Below are 9,702 nucleotides of genomic sequence, written 5' to 3'. Positions count from 1 at the left end.
TTCTATTCCATTTTGTTGATTCCTTACCTTTATCAAGCTTATCTTTATGATGACATTTGGCAACATAATGACCAACTCTTACACAAGCAAAACATTTGAAAGATAGTTTACCTCTGAATCTCCAGGAACCACGTTGAAGGTTCTTGACAAAGTTTGCTTCTTCTTCTCCTTCTGAAATATGTCCTGATTCATGGAATTCTTCTCTTCCTGAAGATTTGAATGTGACTTCTCTCATATCTGATGGATCTCCTTTTCTCATTTCAAAAGCAGCTAAGATTCGGTGCAGCTTTTTCATAGTAATAGTCTAAAGATCTTGATTTTCTTCTATGGCAGATACTTTTGATTCAAACTTAGTAGACAAGGATCTTAAAACCTTTTCAACTAAAGTAACTTCTTTTATCTCTTCACCCAATTTCTTCATGCAATTAACAATCTCATCTATACGTAAGAAGTAACTAGCAATACTTTCATAATTGTGCATTTTGAGAGTTTCATATTGAATTTTGAGAGATTGTAGTTTTGCATGTTTTACCTGATTGTCTCCTTCATAGATTAGAATGATCTTGTCCCATATTTCTTTGGCAGTTTTGATTTGCATAACTTTGACAAATTCTGATTGTGACGGACTCCCTAATAATGAATTGGTTTCATATTGCTTCTTAATAGTTTATACTATTATGTATAATAATTATTATAAATAAAGAATAATAGAAAATATTATTTTAATATAGATTAAATAAACGCCTTTAAATATGTTATAGCCACTACTGGAGTTAGTTATATTTTGAATCAATCATATAACAATAAATTCTTTAAGAGGGCCCTTTATAACCATAGAGTACGCCGAAAACATATGATATCAAAATAAAGTTTATATAATTTTATTTTATGAAACAAAGGTTAGAGGTATGTATTAATATGTATATATTTGCGAATAAAAAGATGTCACATATTTATTTAATTCTCTATTTACATTTTGTGAGTTTAACCACTATTAATAAAAAAATTTCTAATAGTTAAAAGAATAAAAACCATCAATTAATATAATGATATTTACAAATTAAATTATACTTAAAATTTAAAATAAATTCAAAATAATAAATTTTTAATTTATAAATAATGATACACCAATATAAATTTAAACAATCGTTTTTTTATTGTAATATACCAAAATTGAATTTCATCCTAAAATATATATCATCTATAATAAAATTCACTTTATAATTCTAAATATAAAACTTTAGATCTCAAAAATTCCCAACACTGTATTTAAAAAAACTAATAAATTATCATAACATTTAAAAAAAATTTAAGCAATTTAAGTTACTTATTTTCACCAATCTATATAAATATTCACAGATTTATTTAAATACTTATATAAAAAGCTTTTCAAACTTCTTCACTATCCTAAAATATAGATAACTATAAAAATATTAGATCTTCAATTAAAACATTAAAATATCAAATAATAAAAATAATTCTCTTTATAATTTAATTTACTTGTACTAAATAATAATAATGTTTTTATATAAAATTTAACTTTTCCATTTACCTTAAATATGTATATTAAAAAACACAAATATGATAAATATACCTATACATAAAACTTATTTTTTCTCCTTGAAAATAAGTTGGCTTCCTGTTTCTCTTACCCCACACCTTCCCAATTAAAAAAAAATAAAAATAAAAAATTCCTTTAATTTACTTTTACTCTGATTAATTCTATTCTTATTTTAATTATGAATTTAATATATATATATAGATAATTAAAAATATTATAAATAATAAAAATATTATCTTTATGTAAATTAAACAAACACCTCTAAATAAAGTATAACGCCCAAGTATAACCACTACTAGAATTAGCTATATTTTGAACCGGCTATATCAGAATAAATACTTTAAGACGGCACTTTATAACCATAATCTACACCGAAAACATATGATATCAAAAAAAAGTTTATATAATTTATTTTATGACTGTTAGGATAAAAGGATGAAATGCCATCTGATATCACGCGATTTCTGTTGTATGGGAATGAAAGCGTTCTCACAAAAAAAATATTTTCTGCCTTACAATTTCTGGAACCCCAATGGCACCCAGACGAGCTCAGTGGTGATCCCGAGATCAAGGATATCTCGGATTTTGAAAGGACAGCCATAAAACAATCAAGTCAATCTTTACATTCCATGAACACTCTTCAAGGGTTTTCAATGTTTTATTCTAGTATGAAAATAATAAAAATAAACTCTCAAACCTCTACGGCCGTTCTTAATTATATAAATAGCCAATGCCCACTGGGTATAATGATAAAATTATATCCTAGGCGGGGACGAGTAATGGAGCACTGTGACGTTGTATTCAACGACTGCATTGCCGGACTTTAGATCGAAGGAATGAGTGCGTGCGAGTGCGTAGCCTTGACCCAATCGAAACAATCCGCTCCCTCCAACGATGGGCATTTCTCTTACTTCATCGAAAACCCCGTTCTTCCCCACCATTGAAAGGGTGCTGCCGTTGTACTTGCCACTCTCGAAAACAAACGTTGTTACCATCATAAGCAGATGAACTTTCTCTTGGCACGATGAAACGTAGATACCCTGCGCTCTGCCAACCATTTTGGAGGTCGCTTCCGGCCCTTCGGTAAGCCAGTCGTCCATAACCCTAACCATGCCGAACTGAGTAAACGAAGAGTTCGTTGAGGGAGCAGACGCCACCTCCACGGCCGTCACATTTGTACCCACCAGTAAGTCGTGGAAATAGAAATGCAGGTGGCTTACCTTCAACAGCCCTAATTTCGGTATTGCCTCTACCTCCGCTATGTTAAGGTAAGCCAACAGCAGTACGATGGTCAATGTAATAGTTGCTGCCGAATAACCCATGTTCGCCATCTCTCCAAAATAAAATGCCTCAACGCCGACGACGAGAGAAGAACTGTGTATGGTGATGAAAGGCTAGCCCCAATTTTATAAAGCGGATGCCCGTGATGAACGCGTTTATTTTGGGGGCCACTGTTGTATTTTCACTGTTATTTTATCTTGGGTTGCCACGACCTTCTAGAAATTTTGTTGTAGTTCTACTAGTATTTTGTCTTGGGTCGACAAACCTTCTAGCGATTTTGTGGTGCGCATGGAATTTCTTGTTTTAAGGCAACATTTACTGCCCTATAACGTGAACCATTGAACTTTTCCATCGAGGTGGAAGAATAGAGAGCAGACTTCAGTTCGTTTTTCCCATCAATGAAAGATCGCCGACGAAGATTTGGTTTAGATGTATGAGATTCTTTGGTATAAGAATTAGAACCTTTGGAGTGTCACATCTTCCATGGTTGTTGGATACGGATACGTAAAACCATGTAACGGGTCTCTTACGCTACCTCGTCGTTTCAGGGAACCTGAACTTTTCTAAATCACTGACTCAGGTTTGGTTTGTTGTCAGTGGGAATGACGTTCACGAGGTCATTAGGGAAGAACGACTAAACTCCAATGCCCCGGTCTTTAGCATTTCAGACAGCAAGTGAATACGTAGTGGTAGTGGTAGTGGAAGTGGAAGTGTTTAATTATTATTTTTAAACTTAATAAACGCAGTGGTATTGTTTTGAATTATTATTTGTAAACGTAATATATGGTGTGATTAAGAAATATGAGAGGTTATTCATAGTTAAAAACATGAGAATTGTTAATTCATGTTCTAATTTAATATATTTTGTGATAAGAAATATGAGATTTTTTCCATATGATAATTCATTAAAGTGATTTAGGTTTGGCAAAATGCTAGGAGTCAACTTTTCTGCTTAATCACTTTTCACTTTTCATTGATGTAAGCAACTTTTTCGAACTGAACACTTAAATGATCTTTTAATATTCTAATATGTTCCGTTGGAGTAGATCAACTTTAAAGATATTTTTAATATCTTAATATATTAATAGTTAAATTTTAAATTTTAATATTTTAAATTATGAATAGAATTATATAAACTGTTAATCAATACATTTTGTTTATTTCCATCTGCAAACTAAATTAACAAAAATGAAAATAATAATATTAACTTTTTAAAGTTCGGTAGTCATTTTTTTGCATTAAAAAATATAATTATTATGAATAAAGAACTTAATTAATATATAACTAATGAATAAATATTTTAAAGCAATTAATTTATAATAAATATTTTTATTTTTAAGAATTCTTAAATATATGCATTTCCATTTATATAGGAAAATGTAAAGAATGCTAAAAATATTTCTTTCACATAATTGTGATTAATGTGAATATCTTTGAAAAATAAAAAATATAATTTTTTTTATTCTTATTAAAAATAATAATTAAATATATGAAATTATAGGTTATGATTAAAGAATTTAGATAATTTATATATATATATATAGGAAAGTTAAAAATATTATATTGTTTTAAAATTAGAATTATATCTATATTAAATTTTTTGGTGCTATGGTTTGCCACAAGGGAAACCAAGTTAATTATAAAATAAGATGAATTTAGTTTAAAAAGAGTCAATCATAACTACATAAAAATTGTTTTAAGTTTGTTTCTTCTGTTGCTAACAAGGATGCAGATAGTAGATAAGAAAATAGTGTCATGACATGGCTAGTGTTACACCTTGCAAAGCATAAAAGAGCTTCCCTATACAGTTGAAGGGACAAAGAAATGAGGAGCATAATAATAATGATCAAAGCCATTGAGAAACACCATGAAAGAAATTATAAGGACATTGAGATAGAAATATGGACTGGGTCCCTTGGCCTATCTAAGGGAGTAAGACCCTTTCCACTAAAGAGCGTATTCTCAGTTCAAGCTAATATATTCTCCATGTCACATGCTCCAACTATATTTCATCAAGCTATTGAAAGATCTCTTGCTTAGCTTCGTTGCATTCAAGGAGGAATTTGTTAGAAAAAATCATACTTTTCCAATATAAGTTTATAGTGTGCAGGTATTGGTTTTGAGGACCATTAGTGTGACTGTTGTTTAGCACCAAGTTTTCCTCTAAATCTATGATCCTTGAGTCTGATTTATCTTCTTGATCACTTACCACATCTTCGTCAGCCATGTGAATTTATTCACTTGTCTTGGGTGGAGTTCACATGCAATAAAGGTGAGTAGAGGAATGCGCATGTTCTTGGGACCAAAATTCTCCATGTGTGCCATGAATGTTAGTGCCTGAATGGGAGAAAGCTATCTGTCGAGGAATGATATAAAGAACAAAGGAGACTAAGAGAAACAAATGAAAAGGAAGAGTAATGGTGAAATGAATGAATATTAGCAAAGAACCATGGTTGAGGAAATAGAGCATATCCCTTTAAAACCATGCAGGCTAAAAGGGGAGGTCACACACTAGTGCGGGATTTGGCAGACGGTGATGAGATACTAACAAAAATAGTGGGAAGAGAACTTAGATAGGTAAGAAGAAAGAGGAAATAGAAACCAACTGCCTGAGATAGGAATACGTAAAGAGCCCCTCCAAGGCTAAGAACATTCTAATGAAACCAGCTTAAAAATATAAACGTTGAAAACTGAAACTTCAAACTCGGAATTACTGAGAAACGAGAGTGAAGACTTAACATTGAACAACCAATGACCTTCTTCAATGTAGATAGAATGAAAATTATTGTATACATGTAGACGTGGCTAACAAAATGAAGGGAGTTTGAACTCCCTATAGACTGTTTGCTCACAATGGTTCCTATCAATCATTGATTTGGAAAAATACCTATTAGAGAAACCCAAGGAAGCACGAATGGTTGGGGGGCATGGAAAGGGGGCCTAGTCCTTAATTATGTTTTCCATTACAACAAAACTTGCAAATATTAGTAATCTTCCAAAACCTTACCATCATCTTGAGTGGGTAATTAGTCCCAAGTTCCCAGGGTAGAAGTTAGTCAACTAGTCAATTCCCATAGGTGCAATAGTTAGTCCAACATTCACCATCCAACGTAACCGAGGGAATTGAACTTCACTCAAAGCTCTCATACCATGTTGAGGCTTACCATGTCACTAAAACTGACAAGCATCAGTAAAGTTCCAAACTCTTACAATTACCTTGAGTGGGCGATTATTCCCATGTTCCTAGGATGGTGGTCAGTTCATGTGATCGATTCGTAAAGGTGTGGTAGATATTTCATCAATCCTTCCTCCAAAAGAAAATAAGATAGAGTCGAAATCAAAATGCAAAGAACTAGAATGACTCAAGATGATATCAATAAAAAAATTAACAACATATAGTAGCCATATATTGAATAAGAGAATTTCCACTTTGAGATATGAGATCCCTCATAAGACAATTATCCAAAACCTTCATAATCCTTAAACCTAGAGATAGAGCTGAAATCAAAATGCAAAGCACTAGAATGACTCAAGATGATATCAAGAAAAAAATTAACAACATATAGTAGCCATATATTGAATAAGATAATTTCCACTTTGAGATATGAGACCCTCGTATGACAATTATCCAAAACCTTCACACCAAGGTTGAAATGAGAGCATCCTTGGATGGGTTTTCCTCATCCCCACCCTCTTTATCCTGGTTGATCATGCCATAAGGAATATTATAAAAATAGTTTTAAGATACAAATTATTACATAATTTAATTAATAATTTTCTTTTATTATTATTGAAATTTTGTTAAAAAGTGTGCTTTTCTTTGGTTAATAAAAATTTGTTATTATAATTTTCTTTTTAAATTTTTATTCATTTTAAAAATTTGTCATTATAATTTTTTCCTTTAAAGTTTTTATTATTTTAAAGTGATTTAAATAGTTGAAAATTTGGAAAATAAATAAAAAAAATGTTAAGCTTGTTCACATATTTATAATGTTAGTTAACCTTTAAACAAATTGAACTATTTTTTATTTTTTTAATTCATAAAAGAATTTATCAAAAGTTATAATTCCATTTAATCTATAACTTATAAAACCTTAACTATACTAATTTTAGTTTTTTTTTTTTTTTTTTTAACTGAAATATTTCGAATGAATGAGAATGGAAAATTAATCCATAAAAACATTCCATTAAAAAATAATTATATTCACTCTTTAGCTCATATTTTTTTAATTTAATTATAAAAATATTTATTTTAGAATAATATAGAAATGGAAGAGTGAAGACACGTGATAAGTTTGTTGAATTATCTTCTTAAGTGTAAGAATATCTTTTAGATCTATGTGAGTTATTATGTGTTCTTCTAGAAGTCATTGTTTCCCAATGTAAGTGAGTTGTAGCTAAGTAAGAGTATTTATGTTCCACGTTGTCATGTCCAACAAGTCTAGTGATCCATTGTTATATAAGGGGACACATTTTAATGTATTTTATATAAGGGGACACATTTTGATGTATTTTGTGTCATTAAGCTTAGGGTTGAATGAATGAAAATGTTACGTTTTGTTAAACTCGTGTTTTCTATTTTTTTTTTAATTAAATTTGAAGTATGAAATATATAAGTGTACATTTTTTTTATAAATCGCTTATGGATATAAACTAGTTAATAACGAGGTATATTGTGAAGGAATTCTTTATTTAAAGGTTTCTAATTGAATTTACTCATATCCAATATAGGGGTAGTTGTGGAAACTTGATGGTTATAATGGAAATGTCATAACAAACGGCTTTACTCACCAAATCTTCTACATACATAGAAAAATAAAAATAAAAAGATTTTATATAGATATTGTGTTTATTTTTAAATGGGTTTCCAAAATTTTAATTTAATTATCAATAATTGTTAAGTGTATATAAAGATTTAACTTTCATTGAATATTTTAAAATATTCTTAATAGCCTTCACAACTATTCACAAATCAACGATTGAAATTTATCTCAAAAATAGTTATTCCTATTTTTTTAACAAAATGAATAATTATAAAAAATGTCGTATGATATAAAATATGACTTTTTAACAAATAATATTGATAATCCATAATATTGTAAAAAAACCTACTATTAAGTTATATATATATATATATATATAATTTTAATAATAATAACAATAGTATTATTTTATTTATAAATTTTTAATTTTAATAATTAATACTTTGATGTTTATAGAGCATCCATTTCTATATAACTTTTCATATATATATATTATATATAATTGAAATAATTTAATTATCAATAAATTAAACGATTGAACCTCCAATAATACCATTGAATATCCTGTACAGTTCGAAGCACCAAGTAACGAGCTATTAACGTTGGTTTCGATTCATTTAGTTTAATTCAAAATCGTGACTGACGGAGATTGCAAGGAAATTGCTCACAATTCTTGTTTCCATTGTTTTATGGAAATTCTACGTTTCAGCGAAAACGGTCATTAACAGCGACGTAAGCACACAGCAGATTATCGCCTTACGTCAAAATTGTGTACTAGAGCACTAGATATAGTTAACATAAGGCGCTCTCCAATGCTCAAGATAACTCTCATAGGAAGCTATTACTTATATAGATTGACCATTGTATTTATTATGGTTTTGGGAAGAATCATGATAGCAATATGAAAAACAAGACGGGCTGCACAGCAGCTAGTCCCTGTCTCAAGTGCAGTGAGCTGGTGGTTGAGGACTGTTGGTTGTCAGATTTAGACACGCATCTTAGTAAGTGGTACAACTTAACAAGGAGTAAGCTTGAATGTAATGGTAATTATAGCGCCTTACTCGTGCTTAGCCTCATTATGCCAAACAAGTTGCTTGAGGTAGCTTGGAAATATACTTGTATCAGCGTCAGATATCAGGCTCATTAGAGGCAGGCTCTTTGCGTTACTCACGCTTCAACTATAAGGAGCACCTTGAGTTAAGAAAGAGGAGTCGAAGCGGGAATGTGCGGTGGCAATCTGAAGGGGCAGACATGGTGAGAATGGAACCTGGGGAAAAGCTTATCAATTCATTTTAGATATTCTGTTGTGTTGTTTTGTTATCGGTAAAACCCTTTTGTGGGGACCGGGTAGAGACTTACCATATTAGTTTTACACAAAAAAGCTGCATTAGCGCAGGACCGCTGTTAATAGTGGCCCGTGAAACTATGCCTTTTTTTCTTTTTCTTTAAAGAAGATTCTGTTAAGAGTGGCCCATGAATCTATGCCTTTTTTTAGCTTTATAGAATCGTATAGAATCCTCGTGTTAGTTTGTTGGGTGGTAAACTCCTTTGACGGTAGAGGGCACAGAGGTCCTTTCAATGAGAGTTTTACAGCTTAAATAACTTTTTCCAAGTCATCCGGGACTTGTTAGACCGCATTAGGATGGGATCAATACTAACAACACCTCTATATTTGAATGGCTATTATTTATTTCATTAACATGACCTCAAACCTTTGGAAAAGGTCAATTGCATTATCATAATGCTGGCCACTGAATTTTGACCCTGACTCATCATCATGATAAGTGCTTCAACAGTTTAACTCATCACTAGAACGCAGCCTAACAGACTGTAAACCATTGCCCTGTTGGTAAACCGCTACAGTTTTTCCAAATGGAAGATTGGAAATTGCCAGAAATTCATGTTTTACCATTTGATGAAAGGAATAAATTCGAAATCGTCTTGTCTTATTTTAGGTCTTAATACATATCGATTATTGTTCTGCCAGGCTAGAAGACCCTGGTGCAAAGGAGGTCAAGGATTTTGTTGAGAAACAAGTTTCCTTAACTGAATCCCTACTACAGACTTGTGAGACAAGAGGGAAACTGAGAGAGAGTA

At 31.0% G+C, this 9,702-nt stretch overlaps 1 pseudogene; it reads right to left on the bottom strand.

The window, feature by feature from the left end:
• Nucleotides 1-2,304: 2,304 nt before the first annotated feature.
• LOC149187232 (dirigent protein 22 pseudogene) lies at nt 2,305-3,011 on the bottom strand (annotated as a pseudogene).
• Between the last annotated feature and the right edge of the window lie 6,691 nt (nt 3,012-9,702).

This window comes from Pinus tabuliformis, chromosome 3_1 (genome assembly GCF_031772625.1).
Source record: "Pinus tabuliformis cultivar Carrire ecotype Pingquan chromosome 3_1, CPIR1, whole genome shotgun sequence".
NCBI classification, from domain to species: Eukaryota; Viridiplantae; Streptophyta; class Pinopsida; order Pinales; family Pinaceae; genus Pinus; species Pinus tabuliformis.
The sequence above is the reverse complement of the archived record's forward strand: the minus strand, read 5'-3'. Positions and strand labels throughout refer to the sequence as shown.